The sequence below is a fragment of the Rhea americana genome, unplaced genomic scaffold (genome assembly GCF_003343005.1).
Source record: "Rhea americana isolate MKP2758 unplaced genomic scaffold, rheAme1 scaffold_58, whole genome shotgun sequence".
Taxonomy (NCBI): domain Eukaryota; kingdom Metazoa; phylum Chordata; class Aves; order Rheiformes; family Rheidae; genus Rhea; species Rhea americana.
The window spans coordinates 3,891,547-3,912,761 of NW_028186734.1; positions in this window are offsets into that span (position 1 = coordinate 3,891,547).

Sequence of the window (21,215 nt, forward strand, 5' to 3'; positions counted from 1 at the left end):
GTTGCCTCGTGTGACAGGACAAGAGGCAATGGGCAGAAAYTGAAGCACAGGAAGTTCCGCCTGAACGTGAGGGGGAATTTCTTCACTGGGAGAGTGACGGAGCACTGGCACAGGTTGCCCAGAGAGGTTGTGGAGTCTSCTTCTCTGGAGATCTTCAAGGCCCGCCTGGATGCAACCCTGTCTAACATGCTCTAGGTGACCCTGCTGAGCAAGGAGGTTGGACTAGATGATCTCCAGAGGCCCCTTCCAACTTTACTGATTCTATGATTCTATGAAATAGTGCATATTTCAGGAAATTAATAAAAAGCAAGAACAAAACAGCAATGAAATACTTTACAAATAGTTGGGCCCTTTCTGAARCTGGTACTGTCACACCAATCCTCTCATGAAATAGCTAGGAAAGATTAAGTCAAAGACCTTGTAGTAAAGTTAAAGGAGGCCATCTAGATTTTTAGGCCACTGAGTGTGCATCTTTAAAATGAATAGAATAAAAGAGAAAGCCAGGATATGCTAATTTCTGATGTAACTTTTGACTTCAGAAGAATTACACAAGGCACAAATGAAACTATATCCTGTTTACCATATTAGGCTAAGTTAGTAAAGTGTGTACCTTCRTGTTCAACTTCCTATTTAGTCAACACGAAACCTACAGCAGTTAAATCTCATTACGTTAAGGCTGCCATTGGTCATCCACCCTCTCAGAGTTTGCTGTACGACATTGACTCAGAATCACTTCAGCTTTAGTCTTCAGCTCACTTCGTAGCACAGATCGATATCGCCCAAACGTCTGAGAGGAAAACTGGTCAACAAAGGCACTCCTTTGGGAAAACACTCTACCGTAACTAAAGCTCATTTGTGCAACAGAAAGGCCTTTCTCAGGAGCTTTCTCAGTATTYCAGGCAAGGAGGGATGGCAGCTCACGTAGAGATATCTGCTCTTGCTTTCAGTAATGATAAAGTAACACCAACACTGGTCTCAGTAGATCTGCAAAATCTGAAGAAAAGGCCATGTTAAGTGGTGAATGGCAGCTGCTCTGTTGGCTGTAGCCTTCCTGTTGTGCAGTGCAGCTTGCAGCTCCCTTGCTTCCTCTGGACACTGGCAGCTCAACATGAAAAAATCCTCAGGGAATTAAAGATCATAAGCTTGAAGTACAAAATGCACAAACTGTAAACATATTTAAAAAATCTACCAATGAAAGAGAATATTAACAAATGTCACAGGTATTAATAGTACACTAAGAAAAGGCATTTTGGTTCTTCCAGAATGAGGCAAAATGTAGCAGATGGAGTAGAGCAGAGCAGAGCAAAGCAGAGCAGAGCAGAGCAGAGCAGAGTGCAGTAGAAGTGACCTAGAAAATAAAAATTGCTAACAAGAGAAGACAAATTTGAATAGGAGATAAAAGAGACCTTGGCATAAATATACTCAATCAAAGTAGTACCTTTCAAACATTCGAAGACACTGAAACATTCCAACATATGTGTATGTAAATATATATGTTTTGCTGCTTGTTGTAAGCTTTAGCTCTAGGTACATAGCCTTATTGACAAAGGATAGTTACTGCTTTTTCCTTCTACAAGGCAGTGCATTTTCAGGCACCATAACACCTTTTAGATGTAGCAGTGGAACGCTGGAGAGAAATTGCTCCATAGCCTGCCTGTAATGAGTGATGAGCAAGACATGGGGCATCGGGATCTTTGTTCCTTTTTCTGGAAGAAGGAGCAAGAAATAAGCAAAAAAATTATCCTTTTGGAACCTTTCCAAYGGCCAAGTTTGATGGAGGGGCCCAGGTCTGCAAACAAACTGCTGCAAGCCAGGAAGTGAACTGGATYGGATTGTCTGCTCCAGCGGAAACACAGAGGCAGTTGCTGCCAGCAGACAAGGGCACGGTTATATAAACAGCTCAGTATAGGCTCACCCAAAGTAACTTTCACTGTATCTGGAAAGGAGGGGAGCTGTGAGTCCAGAGATGGATACCAGCCCACGGGGTAAGTAACTGGTCACCAGATGGCTCAAACCAGTGTCAACCATGAATCAACCCAAACAAACACAGTGCGGACTCCCTTTGCTTTTATGCTTTAAAAGTGCAAAAAAAGTCTGTGACTGATATATGGCATAAGCTCACAATGTGATTTTAAATCAAATCAAAAMAAAATTCCACTAGAATGCTGAAGGCTTCATACCACAATAAGGACAATTTCCGTGGCAAATACCATTTTCCCACTGAAGCCATTTGGTGGGTACAGGAAAAGTTAAGATGCCAGAAATTCTTCTTTTAGCCTGGGAAAAGGCTTTTTTTTTTTCCTACTATCCTGAAGCTTAAAATTGGCCCAAATACTTCTTGCTTGCAATCTTCAAAAACCCAAACAAACTAAGCTCAGTCAGAAGCAGCATGGAAAACTTTACTCTGTAGTGAAGGTTGCAGAAAGTTGGGAGTGTATTAAAGCAGGAACTAAAAATGARTCTTCTGATGGTATCCTCTATCAGGATACAATACTGAATTTTTTGTGTCTTCTCATTGCCCTTATAAATAGAGCGATTACCTTCGTTATAGATGGTGTAGCTTAATTAATAATTAATTAATTAGATTAATTAATATTCTCTGTGTAGATTAAGCTACCATGAACCTGACTTTCTGCTACTAATTTGTTAGCTATGAATCATCTACAAGATAGTAATTTTTCTTCTTCTTTCTCCAGTTATTACTCCTAAGTACTCTTTCTTTGAATAAACTTCAAGTTCTATCTCCCATCCCACCTTACTCCCACTTTAACTGTATACACATGTATTTCCTGCAGTTGGATTAGTTTTGCAGTCCTTACTCAAATAGTTCTTATTCTGAAGACAAAAGTTTAAAAGCAAACTAGGCTGAGTTTAAAAGTAAACTAGCTTTGATTTTTCTGGCTTTGCTTTTATGTACATCATACTAAATATCTACCTTCCCTGTGGATGCTTTACTCTGCTGAAGATTATGTCAAATCCATAATGTCTCTAACTGGAATTAGAAAATAGAATCTTTGAGCTGTCTCACTTCAGTTTTTCATTCTTTAGAAATTTTTTTTCATAACACTTAGAGAGTTTAAAGCAGATACAAAGTGCTTTCAAAACAATAAATAAAGTATTTCCATTTTCAAAAGCATGAATCTAAAGAAGGTAAGACAAAACATAAACATTAATTTCATTTTACCTTCTCCCTGCAATATGGAGACACGTAAGAACTGTTGGTATGCTAAACTTGTTGGGACGTCCTTAGGCTAACTCATTTTAAAAAATATTAATATTTCACAAGAAGCAGACATAGAAAGCTCTATTTTTTTCTTTGGTCTGTGAAAATTTTAACAGTTTTGGACTTTAACAGATAATTAGATTACACATTTCATAACTTTGCTGGAATAAATGGAGTTGGCTTTGTATGATCCTTCTCTAGGTAAAACTGCAGAAGTTGCATTACTTAAGATTCACAGTATATGTTTTGCAATACAGAAGTTACAAACAGCTTCTTTTGCATTATGAAGTTTCATGTGGTAGGATATAGTTTATGTCTTGGTTCTTAGCTTTAAATTTAAAGCACCCAAATTGCACCATATGCAATTTCTGGAGTTTCTGGAGCTCTACTACTCTTACAGCATATCTGTAAGATTTAAGAAAGTCTAGTCTTAGAGGACAGAGATGATTTACATTTGATTTTTTCTAATTCTATTTTCATTTGGCTCTAACATTCCAAAACCTATAATGGAAGTTTTATAGGTGTGATCATAGACAGAAAACTGCTTGTTTGAAAGAATGAGTAAACTCTTTCCAAGTTCCAGAAGCAAAGAGTTAATCTCCTTTTTCTTTTTTTGTCTCTCTCTCCTCCTCAGAGATAAAAACCACCAAACTTCCTATTTCTCATTGCAAAACACCATTTGAGTCTGTTGGGTAATTCAACTCTTAATAATTGGAATGTGGCAATTTGATATCAATTTTACCCAGTTATTACTCTAATTACTCCAAGTCAGTGGCACTGCCTTAAACTGGTACGAATGGAGAAAAGGACCTGTAGATAATTCAAATTTGATGACAGCAAAAATGACCTGASAAATTGACAAAGTAAAGACTATGAACTAGCTTCTTCTTGAGATTCATTTTAAAAGTACTACTCACTAGACTCGAATACTACCTCCTCAATAGTGATTTCTTAGGCAAGAGGAAATTGCCAAGGAAAAAAGCCAACTTAGCCTCCAGCTAAGACTCAAATGCAGCACATCCACAAGGACTGGAAAAGTGGCAAGGCTGAAGCGCTGTGCTTCGATTATCCTAAATTGGCTTTGAGGAATTACTGACATCTGGTGTACTTTGGAAGAGTTTCCAACATACCTGACTGCCTAACAAACTCTCAACAGGAACAACTCTGAACAGGAATTGAGCCTAGCAGAGAATCTGGCCTTGCAAATGCAGCAGAGACTCATATGAATGATGAAAAATCTATAACATACTCTAATTGGAATATTGCTAGACCTAATCATGAATTGTGGAATTTCCCTCTATATGTAATTGTGCATTGAATATGTGGGTTGGATCAGTATGTGGATAAAAGACATTACTTTGGAAATAAGAAAGAAGCAAGTAGAAAGGAAAAAAAACCCTAGGAATGTTCTAAAATATTTACATGCGCTTATTTTGTGTATCTTACCTTTCATCTGCAATGTCTTCTCCTTTATGTAGTCAGAGAGAACTTTTGTTAAAGTGTAAAATTAAGTTTGAAATTCTCTGTCCAAATCTTGTATTGCAATCTCCTGAAATTTCATGTTTGCCTTTTTTTTCACAGTACATTTGTAATGACACTGATATCGCTGTGTGACATAAGAAAAGATTAGGTTGCTCTGTAAAGTGCTGGATTAAAAGAAGTACAATCTGACTGACTCATTCATGGCCCATGGCCATACAAATGCTTGCAAAATTGCTTCCGGCCTACATTCTAGCAACACTTGCCACAGAAACAAAAGGTAGTGTGGCACAGAAAGCTTTCTTTTATATGTCTCATAAACTGAAAAGGGTATCCCTAAAACAGCATATGCAAAAGCAATGTTTACAATACAAGGGTTACATGTTTAAACCTCTGTAATCACTTATTCCTCCTGGTGTGTCAAAACATGGAACAGTGGAATAATTCAGGAATAAAATAAGTGCCCTCCAATAAATTTGCAGCAGTTKCGTTCTCTTACCCCAGACCTGAACTGCCTACTAGCCCCACTTGATAAGACTATCAGTTTGTCCTTTTGCCTGCAACAGGGGTATCCTGAAGAGGGGTATGCAGCTTTGCACCTGTAGATTTACCAAACTAGCTTCTAGCTAGCTAGCTAAGGTACCAACAGCAGTGAAACAGGCATGAGCTTCAGCAGCCTCTCCTGAACATCTTCATACTTGTTCAGCCACCAAAGCCTGTGTTGCTGCATCTTCAYGCAGCTGTTCATCAGCTAGCTGCACAGTCACATCTGCTAAGTGTGGTGCAGCCATAGTCTTGAGTTACAATGGACATTTTTTAGCACAGATAGTTGCTACCTTTATAGTTGAATAAAATGAAGGGATTGCCACAGCAGAGGAATRCTCGGAACTACTTAGAGACGAGATAGTTTCACTAAAACAAATTTGGACTCTATCATATGTTGGATATAGTCCTTGTAGTTTCAGTAATCTGAATATAGTAATTGTAAATATAAAAACATCCAATTATAAATATTCATGCAGTCAGTGGTCACTAATGTTATCTGTACTGGGCATAAATGTGGCAAGAATTTATTGTGGCCAATAGTTCTACTACTTGATGACCTCATGATTAATTTTGGTTAGCTGCTACTATTTCCTTCTTGACTCATTCCTAGAAGGTMCTAGAACATCACAGTCTTATCACTCAGACAGCAGTAACTTTCCACCACCTTTAAATCAGTTTTACAAACTCGCTTCCAGAGCATCTCATACTAAAAGGGTGTGCATTCTGCATCTCGTCAGCTTGAAACACCCCATGTCCTTTGACATGAGTCATATGATTCAGCATTTCATTCAGTCTCACCGAGGGGCTCACAGAGCTGAAACCCAGCAGAGATAATGCTGTAACACCATAGTGCAAGAAACGAAGAAAGAAATATCGGTCTTCTGCACTGGGGGAGATGATCTGCTCTTAGCTGCTATTGTTCTCAGCTTAATGGAGATTTTTAGACCATCCCCTCGACAGCTGTTAGATCACAACAGTCATGTCTATAGTGTCTGTGTGTAAGCACGGCTGGGGAGGGGGGCGGCTTTTAGTTCTGAGCACAGTCCTCATTACTGGCTTGGTCATGTCCAGGTCAGACTGTTGCAAAATGCTGCATGCAGGCTATCAAACCTGAGTCATGTCCACAGGCGTGGATGCCTGTGAGCTGCGTCTGTGTGCACGAAGGCACCRAGCTGTGCAGAAAGTACAGGACAAGACCACCAGTATCCATTGCACAATGCGGCACCTTGTTTTTTATGAAGAACATCTTGCTGGAACCAGGGTGAGGGTTGCTGAATCTGCCCTGGCTGCTTTTTAGCTTCCACGTGAAATTTAATGGTTTCACTGTGACCTCTGAAGTCTGGGGCCTGGCTGCCTCTGAAACTGCCCACATGTGAAATACTTGCATCTGCAAAGAGTTTTGAGCAGTGCTCTGAATGGGTAATTCCCCAGAGGGACACAGGGCTCTGGAACATGATCAGGTCTGGACTCCCACTTCTCTAGCCTTTCTTCATTTATGGTATATTCTGATTTGTCTGGTTTTAGACCTACAGTCTACAATTCTTTTCCAGTACACAGAATCTTCCACTGGGAGAAGCAGCTGCATTACTCATACATCATTTCAAAACTGTGGGTGAACTGACTGGTTTCTTGCTCCCAAAGACATATGACTTCATTCTCTCTATCTTCCCAACTTCATACATTATCACTGCTAGATTTATACAAAGATTCTCTTTGCTTCAGAGACAGATACACATGGCTTTATCAGCAGTTGGACAAGAATTCCTTCCTTATCACCTGTTGAGTTGAAGGATCAACGTGAGCCGCAGTGGAGTAGCTGTGTGATCTCTCTTTTGTATCTTATCTGTAAATTAACTGCATTGAGTTTCAATAACTTGACTTTTTCAATATTTTAGTTTTATTTCATGTTACTTTAGCAAAAAAATGGTTGTTATGGTAAAATGCAAACCCTTTAAGCCACAGAAGGCTAATAAAGTAATGATGACAATGTTAAATTATTTAGGTGTCAACTGAAGCTACAGAGAAGAGGCATGTGCCAATATTGAACAAGTGAAAAATATTTCCCACTCAATGACTCCTGAGCCTTTCACAGCACAGTTAACTAGGCAGTTTACTCATGTTATTCATAAGGAATTTGTGATTAGCAGTATGCTATTAATTGCTGAAACCATCTGATTTACTGTTGTTATCACTAAGAATGAGAAAATCTTTTGTAACACAGTCAAATTCAAGCCCTAATTTACTAGGATCAAAATTATATTCAGCAACTTGTTCCACCCTGCTCAGTGTGTTTCCTTACTCTATTTCCTAGCATCTATTTCCAAGCTTCTATTAAACAATTACTTTACTTCAGGAAATACCATCTGTAAGACTTGAATTATTTTTTCAATGCTTATTTGCCTCTCATTGCACAAAAAACCCAAACTGCAAAGCAGCTACACAGTCTTGATATTGAAAAAGAACAATACAAATTTAAGCATCTTTTACACTCTGTAGCTGTTTCTAGTACTCTGCCTTTGTCCTGAGGATTTAATTAAATCTCTCACAGAAAACAGAATTTGCTAGTACTTGACCTTTGTTTTCAGACACACAAAACACAAAAGGCATTTAGAATCAATGACAATGCACAAAACACAACACACTCCAGTTATCACTCAGGGCAACACAATACTCCTCCTTTACATGGAGAGACCCTGGGTTAAAAAATGGTTCACATTAAGTCACTATATTCCTTTCTAAGCTGTCTCCGTCAGGATTATCTCGCAGATGATGCCAAACACTACTGCTAAAGTAATCTCTTTTTCTCACTACATAAACTGTCACCCTCCGCTCCTTATTTGACTACACTGGCTTCCTTCCTGTCTCTTAACTCATCACTTCAAGCTCCTCATCCTCTCCTTGAAGACCATACACAATCTCCCTGCTCCTGTTTTTGCGCCCACTTCCTCTTCCTCTCAGCAGGGCAGCCCACAGCTTTCTTTAGCAGTTTCTCCTCTTTTGTTTTCCAAGCRCTCTCCCCTACATCTCCTTTACAGTTACATCCCTTACATTTACACCACTCATATCCCTTCCTTAYAGAGTTCTTTGCAGAGATACTTTACTCTCTTTCTTTCTTTCTTCCCATCCACTTTTTGTTGTATTTTTTTCTTGTTCACTTTGGCATTAATGTTTGGGGGAATAGAAGTTAGGTATAAACTAACAGAACAGTCTTGCAAAAATCATTCATGCAGGTCTGAAAATTAACACTCTCAGCTGAACTGAAAACTGATCAAAAGCCAGTTAAGGGAAAGAATGATGTTAAATAGCTTTGAATTCAATAGAAAAAGGTTGCTGAATGAGAAGTTCCTGAGAATAATTGTGCTTCTGGTCACATTAACAAGGGTCAGTAAGCCACTGTTAAGTTAAAGTAGTTTCAAGCATCTCTTAAGTTTGAAATCCTTTGTAGCCCTTGCAGGGAGGCCCAAAGCAAAGAAAGGTGTGCTCTCCTTATAATGCCTGTCGGACAGACTTATAACATTTCCTCCTATTCCTCTTTTTGTCATTTACTATTCCRTGACCTGGAAGAAAGCACAGTCACTGCATCTTTCCTACCCAACAATGTGCTGCACCTCTCCCTGCTATTCATGCAGGTGTAGAAAACTCATCTGCTTCCCTGAGTCAAAAAAATGCCTCTCTGTATYTTCTAGAGCAATGTTATTCTGCACAGCTCTCAACTGCAATAGTCACAGTTTGGTTTCTAGCTTAGAATCATAGAATCACAGAATGGTAAGGTTGGAAGGGACCTCTGGGTCCCCTGAAGGGACCTCATCTAGTCCAACCATCAGCGTAGCCCACACAGGGATTGAACCCRCAACCRCRGCATTAGCAGCRCCACGCTCTAACCAGSTGAGCTAAACCTGCCCCCCTGGGCAAAAGTTCTTTTTTGAAATTCACTTTGGCATAGAATAAGCAATAATTACAAGCTAGTATATCTAAGGGAATTCATTTAAATTATTTTGTAACTGATGTATGCACCACCAGTATCCTGCAGAAAGGTCACTGGATTTGCTTCTGTGGTTTCAGAACCTCCATCATATTGGACACACTGCAAAGGGGCCACCTACATTTATTGCTTCTGGGATCCTTGATTCTGACCCATATGATACARTCCACTTCACATACTTTGAAGCCTTCTACAGGTAGAGCACAAAGTATCCAAAGCTTGTGAAAGCAAGGAAGACTGGGGGAGATGCACCCCACAGAGACCGTGGCCGTAGTCCCATTTCTGTGCTCCCTCTTGCTTAAACTGGCAAAGACTGTTTTTCAGAACAGAGCTACACAATTTGTAGAACATTTATACAAATTCTTATAATCTCCACACTAAATCTGAGGACTCACAAAAGCTTTATAACAGTGAAGCTGAGAGAGGAATCCACTTCTACCTCAACTCAGGCCTTCTTAGCAGCTCCCCTGGCAGAAGCTACTGCAAGGATACATGAATCACTAAGGTGTTCCCAATTCCTGCAGGCTATTTTGCAGGCTGCCAGGCAAGTTGTACTATTATAATCCCCTGCCTCGAGGACTCACTATTGCTTGTGGCCTGCTGCCGGGTTCTGCACAAGCAGGGGCCTGATTCCACCAGCAGATGAACAAGGAAAAGACAGATGTTCTCCCAAAGGAAAAAAAAAGCAAGACCTGTAGATACATCCTGTACCATGACTGCACATGTCTAAAAAAAATGCACCATGCTACTCTGCTACAGAAGCTGCCTCTTTAGGGCTTTCTTTTCTTTTGATTTTTCTATTACCAGAAATAGCAAATAACAAATTGGGAATGAAAAAATATATACCCACCCCTAAAGCCCTCAGAATTCCACAGAAAACTCAAAGAGGCTGTTTTTCTCCAGCATTTTTACAGTAATCTATTAAGCTATTTCCAAACTGCTTGAACCAAGAATAGCCAGAGAATGTCATGTCACCCAGTACATGTCTGTACCCTTCATTTCTCTTTGAGATGTACAGGCCTTGACAACTATATCAAATGTTCAGATCAAGGAATGCTATGTCCAAGATGCAGATAATTTTCTCCCGCATCTAGAAACAGGCAATACTGTACAACTTCCTCTGTTTCTTCACATTACATATGCTAGTCGCCGTTGTTTTCATTATGCAGTCTTCATCCAGAGCTTTGACCTCTGGTTGACTTTGAAGTTTACATACTAGGAAAAACAGGCAAGCAGCTGCTAAAACAAGCAAGCAGAGATCAAACAGTTCTGAAAGAATTAAAAACAAACAACTTTTATCTTTTTCTTTTGTGTTTACTAATACATTAACAGATACAGATAGATGGAGAGATATATGAACACGTATACATGTATTTTATCCGATAACATACAAAAATTACGTTAAAAGAATATTGTTTAGATTAGCACAGCCAAACATTTGAAGGATAAGGAAATTAGGAAAATTAGGAAATACCAGATTAAGATTGCTATGCTAATTTATTTCTGCCACTGGGTGTGATTATCCTGTGTTGTACAGAATGAGACATACATCCTGTGGGAAAGTCTAAAATATGACTGTGTCATGAAAGAGTTTATCAGAACACATATGCACCTGAGGAGAGACAAAAAAGATTACACACAGAATCTTAAATCTGCCGTCTTCTAATTTATCAAGAACTGAGTCTGTCGCTTAAATCACATTATTTTAATGACAGAGGTCAGGGAATAGGATGTTCCAATTCATTTATTAAGGGAGAAAAAGCTAATGGAGAGCAGATCCCCTACAACATGGGTAAACAAACACAGATTCTTGCCATTTATTCAGTAAAACAAGCAGCATTTACAGACATTTATTCCTTCAGCTTTGAGGGGCAAGATATGATGTTACCCATGGGTAGGAGTCATTTGGTCCAGATTCTGGAGCTGGGAGACCAGTTAGGAAAAATCATTTTTTGTTTCCTCAACCTTACTAGGCTCTCCCAACCCCATTATCTATTAAATCTGGTCTAGAAATTTCATCCTGCTTTTCTCTGTGCAGTTTCTCCTAATGCTTCATCATCTATTACTGTTTTATTGTCAGTGAGAACCTAGGTCCTCAGAATGGTTATGTTGTCTGATTATTATTTTGTTGTACTGTCTGGACTTTTCCTTGAGAAAACCAGCAAGAGAAAGACAGTGGTAGTTTCCAACAGTTCACATTTCAATGAATCTCAAATGGAAATTCACAGAATTCAGGTAAAGTTTTTCTCCGAGATAAAGACTTTGACTTCCAAAGGCCTACTGAAAGGAATAAGGATGTTAAAGTTCCCAAAAGAGTGTTTCAAATATCTAAAACTTTTTCTACAGATATCATACAGGGAAAACTAATAATCTAAAAGGTGATGCTTTTATTGCAAGTAAAGGTCTCTTTTCTTCCTTGGACGTTTCCTGTTTTGATACTAAGATTACCCTAGCCAGTTAATCTGAACCCTGATGGGCTCTGTAACTTGAGACAGCAGCAAACCTGCCACTTGACGTTGCATATGGAGTTAAGATAATTTCCATTGTCAGGTTAATTCAAATCTTAAATTCTTTTAAAAGTGTTAACTTATTTTTAAAGAAAAATACAATATTTTATTCTATTGTGGAAGGAATTAAATCCTATGTAATGACAACAACTCTCTCCATTTTGCCTCTGTGGCATAGATAATCCATTGTCTTTCATATAGGCCAATCCTATGACCTTAATAAACCACAAAAAGGGCATTTTTGCATAAATGCAAGTATGTGTTCCTGGTTTTTTTCTTATTCTAAATTTCACAGATCTGTTACAACAGACTTTGTAGCCCAGAGTATCACTATAAACAGAAGCAGAATCAACTTTAAAGTATTAGCCTCACAACTGAAGTAGTTTGTATACAACTATCTTCTCTATCTATCCCTTGGGTATAAAGGCAGTAAAAATTCCTAAAGAAGAAAAGGAAATTGCATTGGCCAAGATCAAATTGCAAGTATGCATAATTTGATGTACTAATGACTGTCCACCAGATATTGCTGCAGGAGCCTTGCCAACATGTTAATTGCCCCAAGGATTGGAATTTGATGCTTAACAAAGATCTCCTCAGTTTAGTCCTGGAATGAAAGTTATGACAGCTGCAAAGATTACTTGTCTTAGTTGAATGTGCAATAGTGAGTTGTACTGAGAGAAATCTTGATTTTAAATAAAGTTCTTCTCTGCTTGCAAGTAGTAGCTATTGGTAGGGTTACTGCATATATAGCATATACTGCATGTAACTCCATGGCTTTGGTCGGTGGGGTCAATACAACGGTCCAAGGTTATCTTTATGGCTTGAAATTGGCTTACACTCTAAAGAAGCATGTACTTCTGTGTAGCACTTTCAACTTTTGAAAATGTCAGATTATGGTATAGCAATAGTCTCACATGACGCCCTCCTTGTGTATGACAACTCAAAGCTGTATTTCACTGTCTTTGTGTGGAAGTTAAAGCATGGACTTTGCACCAGCAATAAGTTCCGGGTATTTTTATTTCTCCTTTGGGACCCACAACAGGAAAAAACACTTCGTGCATGCATTCATTTTAAACCTATCTAATTCCCAGTGGAGAAATTAGAAAACGGAAGAATTTGGGGAAGTATGCACTATTTGCAGTTACATACCTCTCAAAATTCAGCATCATAATCTCTTCATACAAATTATTATAAACCGTATTACTGGTACTATCTTTTGCCTTTTTTGAACTGTCCTGGAACACAGTAGAAAGGATGATAAGACACATGAAGCATACTGCCCAGCTTTGCAAAATGTCATTCATCACCTCTCATCTCAAGATATGAGAGCTGACAAAAGGAGAGGCCACTTTGTATACTGTTTTGTGAAGCAAAGAGGTCAGTCAATAGTCCATTTATCTGACTTATGATGAATGATATATTCCTCAGCATAGAAGATGCTCTTCTAATCTGACTTCTACTAGGCAAGCTTGCTACTCATCACCTCACTGCTGACCAATCTCCTGAAGATATTGTTATCTTTGCTATCATATTCCTGGAGAGAGTTCTTGGCAACAAATATAAGATCAAAGAACAATAAATAATAGCGAAAGAAAAGGTATCAAAACTGAAGAATTACTGAACTGCAGTGTTCTAAAACTGAGTCTTCAGTAGAAATACATTTGGATGCTTAAAAATAACGTGGGCTTCAAACCTATATACATATGTGTAGATGATGAGCAATAACATTCATGTAATGACCCACCCATAATTGCTACCTGTAAAAATAGGACACTGTTCCTGAAATCCTTGTATATCTCAGAGGATGCTGTCCAGTGATCTCATTTAATCAAAGTGTCAAGTAAGTAATTAGCCTATTTTCTCCCAAGTCAAGAAAACTGCTTCTCTGGCMGCAGTCCAGAGCTTAACTTGAAATAGGTTGGCTGAGCTCTGAGGTAGAGTGGGCAGCTCCTCCTCTTGCTTTTGTTTTAACCTCTGCTTGCAAGGAGGTATTTATCCTACTGCATTTCACAGACTGCTCCAACTTGCCATACAGTTTTTCTTTCTTTCTACAGCATTTGAAAGAGTCAGGACTGTAAATTGTCTTTTCTGATTACGTCAAATTGCTTTCACCAGCCATATTTTATTTTGCCTAATGTTTCCAAGGACTTGGTGGTAGTATTGTGATGCAGGCCTTGCTGCTGAGCCTCCCCTTCCCTGCATGCACGTGCAGCGGGCACCCTGCTGGGAACGTGTACGAGGGAGCGGCTTTACCCCATCACCCAGGCAGTTCTCGGGGTTGATGTGTTTCAGTAGCTGATGGCAGAGAGGAAACCCCACTGAGCTACCCCCAGAGGAGTTCACAGCCTGGGGAAAGGGCAGCTGGGAGGCCATGACCTAAGAGAAAAATCTCCTTGGACACTCAGAAACGTTTTGTTTCTAACAGCCAGGGAAAATACTGACATTTATCCTTGGTTCTAGTGCCAAAATACATTTCAGCTTGCGCACGCTGAGGAACTTTCTGGCTGGGATAGAGAGAAAAAAACAGGTAGACCACAAGGCTTCTTAATGTCTTGTGTTTTGTCCACCTCTGGGCCTTTCTCCTCTCTAAAGCAATTCATGCAGGATAAGGAAGACACGACTGTGGCAGTGAAGCGCGGCAACATGCAACAGAAGCTGGAAACAATAACTTGCATATCAGGGCATGGTGACCAGCAACACAGCCCGGAGCTGGAAATAATAGGCAGGGCATGATAACCCACACTAACAGCTGGGAAACTACTTGATGTGCTTCCAGGTTTGAAAGCCTATTGCCTCTTACACCTTCACCTTCCGGGGAAAAGGTATGGAGTTGCTTGCTTGCTGCTGTCTGTGGCTCGGGACAACTCAAAACAGTTTCTCAGTAGTTAGTCGTTGGGAGGTGGAGAGTTTTGACTCATATAAAAGTTTGTATTTTATTATTGTAACTTACATAATCATAAATGTTATTGATTAGTATTTGGTATTATATAGCTTATATAAATATATTTGATTCTTGAACTCTGATTTGGACTGCTGGCTTTCCTGAGGAAGAATTCCTCTTATATGAATATCCATGCTCAGATGAATCAGCAAATGTTTGTTGCCCAAATGCTGCCTTCTGCGCAGTAAAAAGTGATGAAAAGGAGTTGCCATTGGTGATTACTCTCTTAGGTTGAACTCCTGAGGATAAGCAAGAAAGTATGAGGAACAAGATAGCATACTGCATTGAATTTTGAAAAGGTGAGCAGAGGATCAAGGCACTGATTTTATAATTTATTTCCTTCCCTTATAGGGCAGAAGTAGCAAGAGGAGGGGTCCTAAAGTCCTGGAACAGACAAAGGAGACAAAACTGGGGTTGCAATCATATTTCAAGTGGGTAGCAATCTTCCTGCTTTGAAAGAAATGAATTTGTCTGCTCTCCCATCCTGGTCTCCTATTTGATCTCTTTTGCAGAAGATGTTGGCTTGGGTCACTCGTACACTTGTATATGGGGAGAAGACTCTGCACGGCTGGTCACTCTTCATACACATGTCCCACCACTACTAGGGCACTCTGCTGTATACTTCTAAATGCCACTGCTGAGCATGTTTATACAGAGTCTGAGCTGATACACTCCTTGTTAACCCCATGACATTGCCTTGACTTATGAGTGGAAGAGCTCTATGGATGCCTGCAGAGGGAGGTTTCTAATTGTGTTTTCTCATCTCAGCTGCATTGGTGACAGCACAAGTGCCCTTCATTTATGGGAAAGCAGAGAAGGGAGAAGAAGYGACTGAGCTTAACAAGTAGATTCGTAGCTGCTTGTGCACAGGTTTCCAAGTCTCATTGATTCAATTGTCAGGACTCAGACCTGTATTTCTGTGGGTGTCTGGCTCCCTATCACTTGCCCACAGAACCAGCTCTTTTCCAGTCCTGCCTCTTCCTGTTGGGAGGGAACTGGGGCGAGTGGACCAACTAATCCTGCTTGCGCTGGGTGAAGCAGCTTGGGCTCTGGTTCATCAGGGCTGGTTTCTGTATATCTACAAGCTTCCTTATTCATCATAGACAACATGACCATGGTGAAACCCCAGACCCTCGTCATGGACTATGATGGAAGCTAAGGCTTGCTACAGGCCAGGCACGATTTTTCAGTGTGACACCTCACTGAAAGAAAGAACAGGAGAGTTCAGAAAGGGAAGCCAGGCTAAGCGGCCCTGGGCACTGCATGCACATGTGTGAAGGAGACTGTAACCTGCATACACAAAGGATCCCAACTCACCATGACTTGTGTCTCTGAGTTATTCCAACTACAAATTTGATATATGAGCTTTGCTGTGCCTGTGTACACCAACTTCATGGTATATATCTAATGGATCCAACTCACCTAGCATCAAAGCTATTGGCAGATGCAGCTTTCTGCCTTTCAGATTGGGAGTCCAAGGCTTACATCCATAAACTTATGCCTTAAGATGGCACTGGAGCCACTGTGTTGAAGCTTGCTTCTATCACAAGAAGAAATATGTGGTGGATTTGTTCTTTTCTCTGGGGTAGTTACAAGACTGTTCCCTTGAATGCAGCAGAAATCAAACAGCAGGAGATAGTTCCTTGTCTTGTACCCATGAGCTCCTTTCAACCAGAGTTCAGCTGAAGAGGCTCTGTTTCTGCTTTGCTCAAAACCACACTCCCCTGTTTACTCCGATACCACAGTATCTAATACTCTCTTGTTGCTTCATCTCTCAAATTTGCTGGTCTTTTTCTACTTTTCTTTCATGTATTTCCAACCTGTACTGAACATTGGTCACAATAGTTTCTCCTCTCAAACGTGCCTTGCGTGTCTGCTTTGTTTTGGACATTGATTTACTCCAGTGGAGATTGTTGCTGTTTGCATGGTCTAGTCACACTGAGATCCCTTTTCATGGAAGTATCTTAAGTGAAGGACAATGGTTAGTCAAATACAGAGCTATTTAAAGTATAAAATATCCAAGGTCTTTGAAAAGTCCCACACTATTTCCCCAAAGTTAAAAGAAACTTTTCACTTTGATCTCTGTATCTTGACATACCCAGATGACAAGCCTTCATTTCACTAGTGTATTTGAAAGACAAATTAATATATGTATGTGAAGCTTTCAGATATTGCAATAGTGAGAAGCCCAGAAAAGTCCAGGAAGAAGTTAATATTTCAGTCCTCTGAAAAAATGGAGCTTAGGTCAGGGGAAAATCCAGTATAGTAAAACTCAGTTCTACTAACAACCTTTTCCTTCATTCCCTGACAAACTTTGAGCCCATCTCCTAATATTATGGGGCATGGGGGAACATCTAGAATAGGAGGGGTTACACTATGTCCACCAGATTACAGCAGCAGAGATTCCCTGTTCACAGAGGAGATTCTACTGTGGGAATCTCCAGGCAGCTGAAGTTCGCTCTGTGTGCATACGCAGAGCAAACTTGGCAGGCTGACCAGTCTGTCCCTTAGGAATATTGACACACGAATGTAAACTCAATTACCTTGCTTTTTCATTCCAATCTAGTTACTTACGCCATATACTAAGTACATCAGCATCTGGAGTCACTTTGAACAACAGGAGAAAGCGTTTTCCGGTGTCCGCAGTGGAATTTTGTACAGTATTTATAACTCGCAAAAAGTCAGGGTTTTGGCTATGCATTGTTTCTCAGCCTCCTGGAAAAAACAAACAAACCAAAACTATATACAAGGATCATCGTCTCCAAGGTTTCTTTTCATATAGCTAAGGATTGACAACTATTTTGCCTCTGAGCCTATAAAACTCAAGTTAAAGGTGTAAAACTAACTCCTGAATTTTCCTTATCGTTCTTCCCCTCACCCCTCATCTTCACTATCCATTAACCCAGCTCATTACATGAAGGCTGAAAACACAAAAGGAGCAAACATTAGTTAATGAGGTTTGCACCTGGGGATGGTAAACAAAGCTGCTCTCCATGCCCATGAGCTCTTGAAGGGAAACTTGCTGCTGCATTAAAGCAAATCTTCAGCACAGGAGGGACGGGTCTGCCTGATACCAGGGGTGTATGTGCAGAGAATAGGAAGAGTATTTTCATCTTTAAATTTTCATAATTAGCTAGGGAGTACTGAGATAAAACATCTTTCCTAAATATGTCCTTCCAATTAGAAAATATATTTTTGTTATCTTTGTTTTCATTGTCATCCGAGCTTTTTGTCTTGGACTGACAGGATCAAGACCTTGTCCTGGACCGAGAGAATCGAGACTTTGTCTGAAATGCAGTAATACAGTGCATACTAAACAAAACAAGTCTTTGTGTACAATCGTTATCAAAACATTATAACACCAGGAAATAGCAAGACTTGGACTTTCCTTTGCTAGTTAACTCCTACTATAGAACTGTTAAAGTTCAACCCATTTTACTTTTAACATTTACTGTTATGCTTTGGCAAAGAAACAGCCTATAAAATGGTTCTTCATAAAATGCACATGTTAAATTAGTGTATTTCCACCTCACCATTTCCTTTACTTCAGTCCACGCTTCTTTGAATTTTATTTTCACCCCGCCGCGGAGCGTGGCCGTGGGGCAGGCAGGCGCCCATGGGCCAGGCTCGGTGCTGAGTGCCAGAGCCAGGCTCAGTCCCGTCCTGAAAACGCTGCCGTGAGCTGTTCAGTGGAAGAAACGGGCTGCACGGTTTAATTCCTGCGGCGGAGTCAGCTCTCCCTCTCCGTACGTTTCGCCTTACAGGGCTACGGCCCGAGCTAAAGCAAGTGCCCTAAAAGCAATCTCCCCGGTCATACATGAAGGGATGGATTTTCTTCTTCTGTTCTTCTCACGCTCAGATCAGGGAGAGGATTAATCGTATGGAAGACAAAGGAGCAAAACCAATACAAATAAAAGGAGAATTGGACCATAGATATAAAAAGAATCAGCCCCTATTACTTCACAGACTTATTGCTGTAAATATGTAAAACTTCATATTAGCTGACTTCAAAAGTCATAAAGCCTTAACTGTGTGTGCAGCCTACTTGTAATGCTGTGTACTGATGATGTATAAAACACGCAAAGATAGTACACAAATACACTCAGCCTGGGCTTAAATTTAGCTTCAACCACACAAAAGATATCTTTATAACTAAGGAAGATAGGAAGAAAGATCTCATTCCAGAACAGATGAACAACTCATTTTTTCACTGATCCTGGATTTGGCTGACCTGACTCAAATGTGACCTAAGACATTTCTTAGTGCTTTGGAAATTGCATCAACATACTTGGGCTGGAGATGCCACAGTCAGAAAAAAATGGTGATTCTATTTATAAAATTCTGCTGTTCCTTTTTAAAATAGAACACTGAAACATAAGTTTTCCTATAGCTGTAATTTTTCAGGATAAGCAAACTCCTTTAATTTCAAAGACAGTGGGAACAAGGGGTCACTTGGGGCCAGCCAGAAAAAAAATAACTATTTATTCTTTTCCAGTAAAGGATTTCTTCACATTAATATTATTGAAAAGAGCCTGCTTATAAAATAAAAAGTAAGCTATTTTTAAAAGAACAAACTTAATATGTAGCAGTGTATGAGAATGTATGTATCCCACTAACAAGGGATGAGAAACAGCAGGGGAAAAAAAGCTAAGCAGTTGCTCAGGGCATCATTACAGCAGGACAAGATTTTGCAAAACGACAATTGTCACTAGGTAACTGGTGTCATTTTTGGGAGACTGATAGGAGCTAGGAATACCCTGCAGCAGCAGGAGGCTATTGCCCTACAGAGTACAGCCTCTTCTGACATTACTGTCGGTGTCAAGAACGCCGAAGCCCTTCCCTGGTAACATATAGTAGAAAGTCTTCAGACRTAAGGGGAAAAGACCCCACGTGCCAGCAGCATGGCACTCTTGAACACGTGGCACAAAGAGAACGGATCCTGGATTTGTGTAGTGATTGTTTTCTATCAGACAGCTAGACAGCTTCATAAAACAACTGTCTTACAAGCTAGTGTGATTTTAGATCATGCTTTTTATACCAATACCCAAATAGCCCTCAAATATTGAAACAAACACAGCAGAACAGAGCGTAGGAAGYGAGGCTGCGCTTGCCATTTGAACGCATTGGCTGGAGGACGGAAAGGCCCCCGGAGGCGGGGGGCTCACCTTTGCGCACTAGTCATTCCCCAGCTAAAGCATCCCTTTGAGGACAAACTGCCCTTGCATAGCTAAGAGCTGCTGATTCCAGTAGGGGCTCCAGTCATCTGTCTCTAAAAGTTATTGGCCATCCTCCTGGCCGGTCATAGGGAAGATTAATTTTTGTCATTACTTTACAAGTATGGGAATAGCATAGAGGAAAAAAAAACAACAAAAAAAAGCAAATCCCAAATAGCTTCCAGTTTGATGAAGCAACAGTAGTTTGGAACTGGAAAGGCTTGGACTTTGTAGTTTGAAACCCATGCTAGGGAAATTGGGATAGACAGGCAGGCTTTGAAAACACCAGCTATCTTCTGTTTGTTCGTATCTATATTTACATTGAGATAAACAACTCTCAGCAGAAGACAAGGCAATTCCCTTAAGCATTTCAGCCAAAGGACAGCAATTATTATAAGATGGCACTCCTTTCCCTACTTTCAAAGTATTTGTTAGTATCAACAGTGAACCTGAGACCAAATCTTGAGGCTTAAATGGCTTCCAACTAAGCCGGCTTGAGATTTTAGAGATCCCATATTTGGATTAGATATTAGGCAGTGTAACAAACATTTTATACATAGAGCATTTTTGACTCGCTGATTACAGAATGGAGATTACTTTGGTATACTGCAATGGTGTTGCAAAGTCCCTCTACAGAAAGGAGTTTTTCATGGTACAATGGCAGCATGTGATCAGCGGGTAGCCCAGATGCTAAGACCTCCGGCCATCTGWATGGTCCAGCAGTGCTTTCTGAAAMTTCCTCAGTTCCTTAGCTGTCCCAAAATGTGCTGCCTTACTAAATCACGTAAAGAAACGTTTAATGATACTTTAACCTACACAGCACTGATCACACGTTGTTTCTCAGAAAAACACAGCGGTAAGGATTTGAAATAAAAAAGCTTGGCCTTCTGGAAGTATCATCAGTACAGGGAATATGCTGTAGCTACAGCTTGGAGTAGCTCCTCATGCTGGCCCTGACAAAACCAAAGGGAGCCTTGTGCAGTGTTCCTGAGATTTTCATGAGTTGTTTGGGACATTTTCCACATTTGAGGAAAAATGTGTTTCCTTACTTTATAAACAATGTACACAGTATATAATGATATATAAAGATTTTTTTTTTTCAAAAATCAAACATAGATTTAGGACATTTTTAAAGAAGAACTCTGCATTTGATTTATGCAGTGGCATCTGGTTAATGCAGTGATATGTTTGATCCTCACTAGGGTCTAAAGTACATAGACAGCATTTTAATAGATTACAAAAGTGACATTCAGCATAGTCCAGTGTAGGAGAATATGCAGAGAATAAAGAAACAAGACAGTTAATAGCTGCTTCTGCTTTTGCC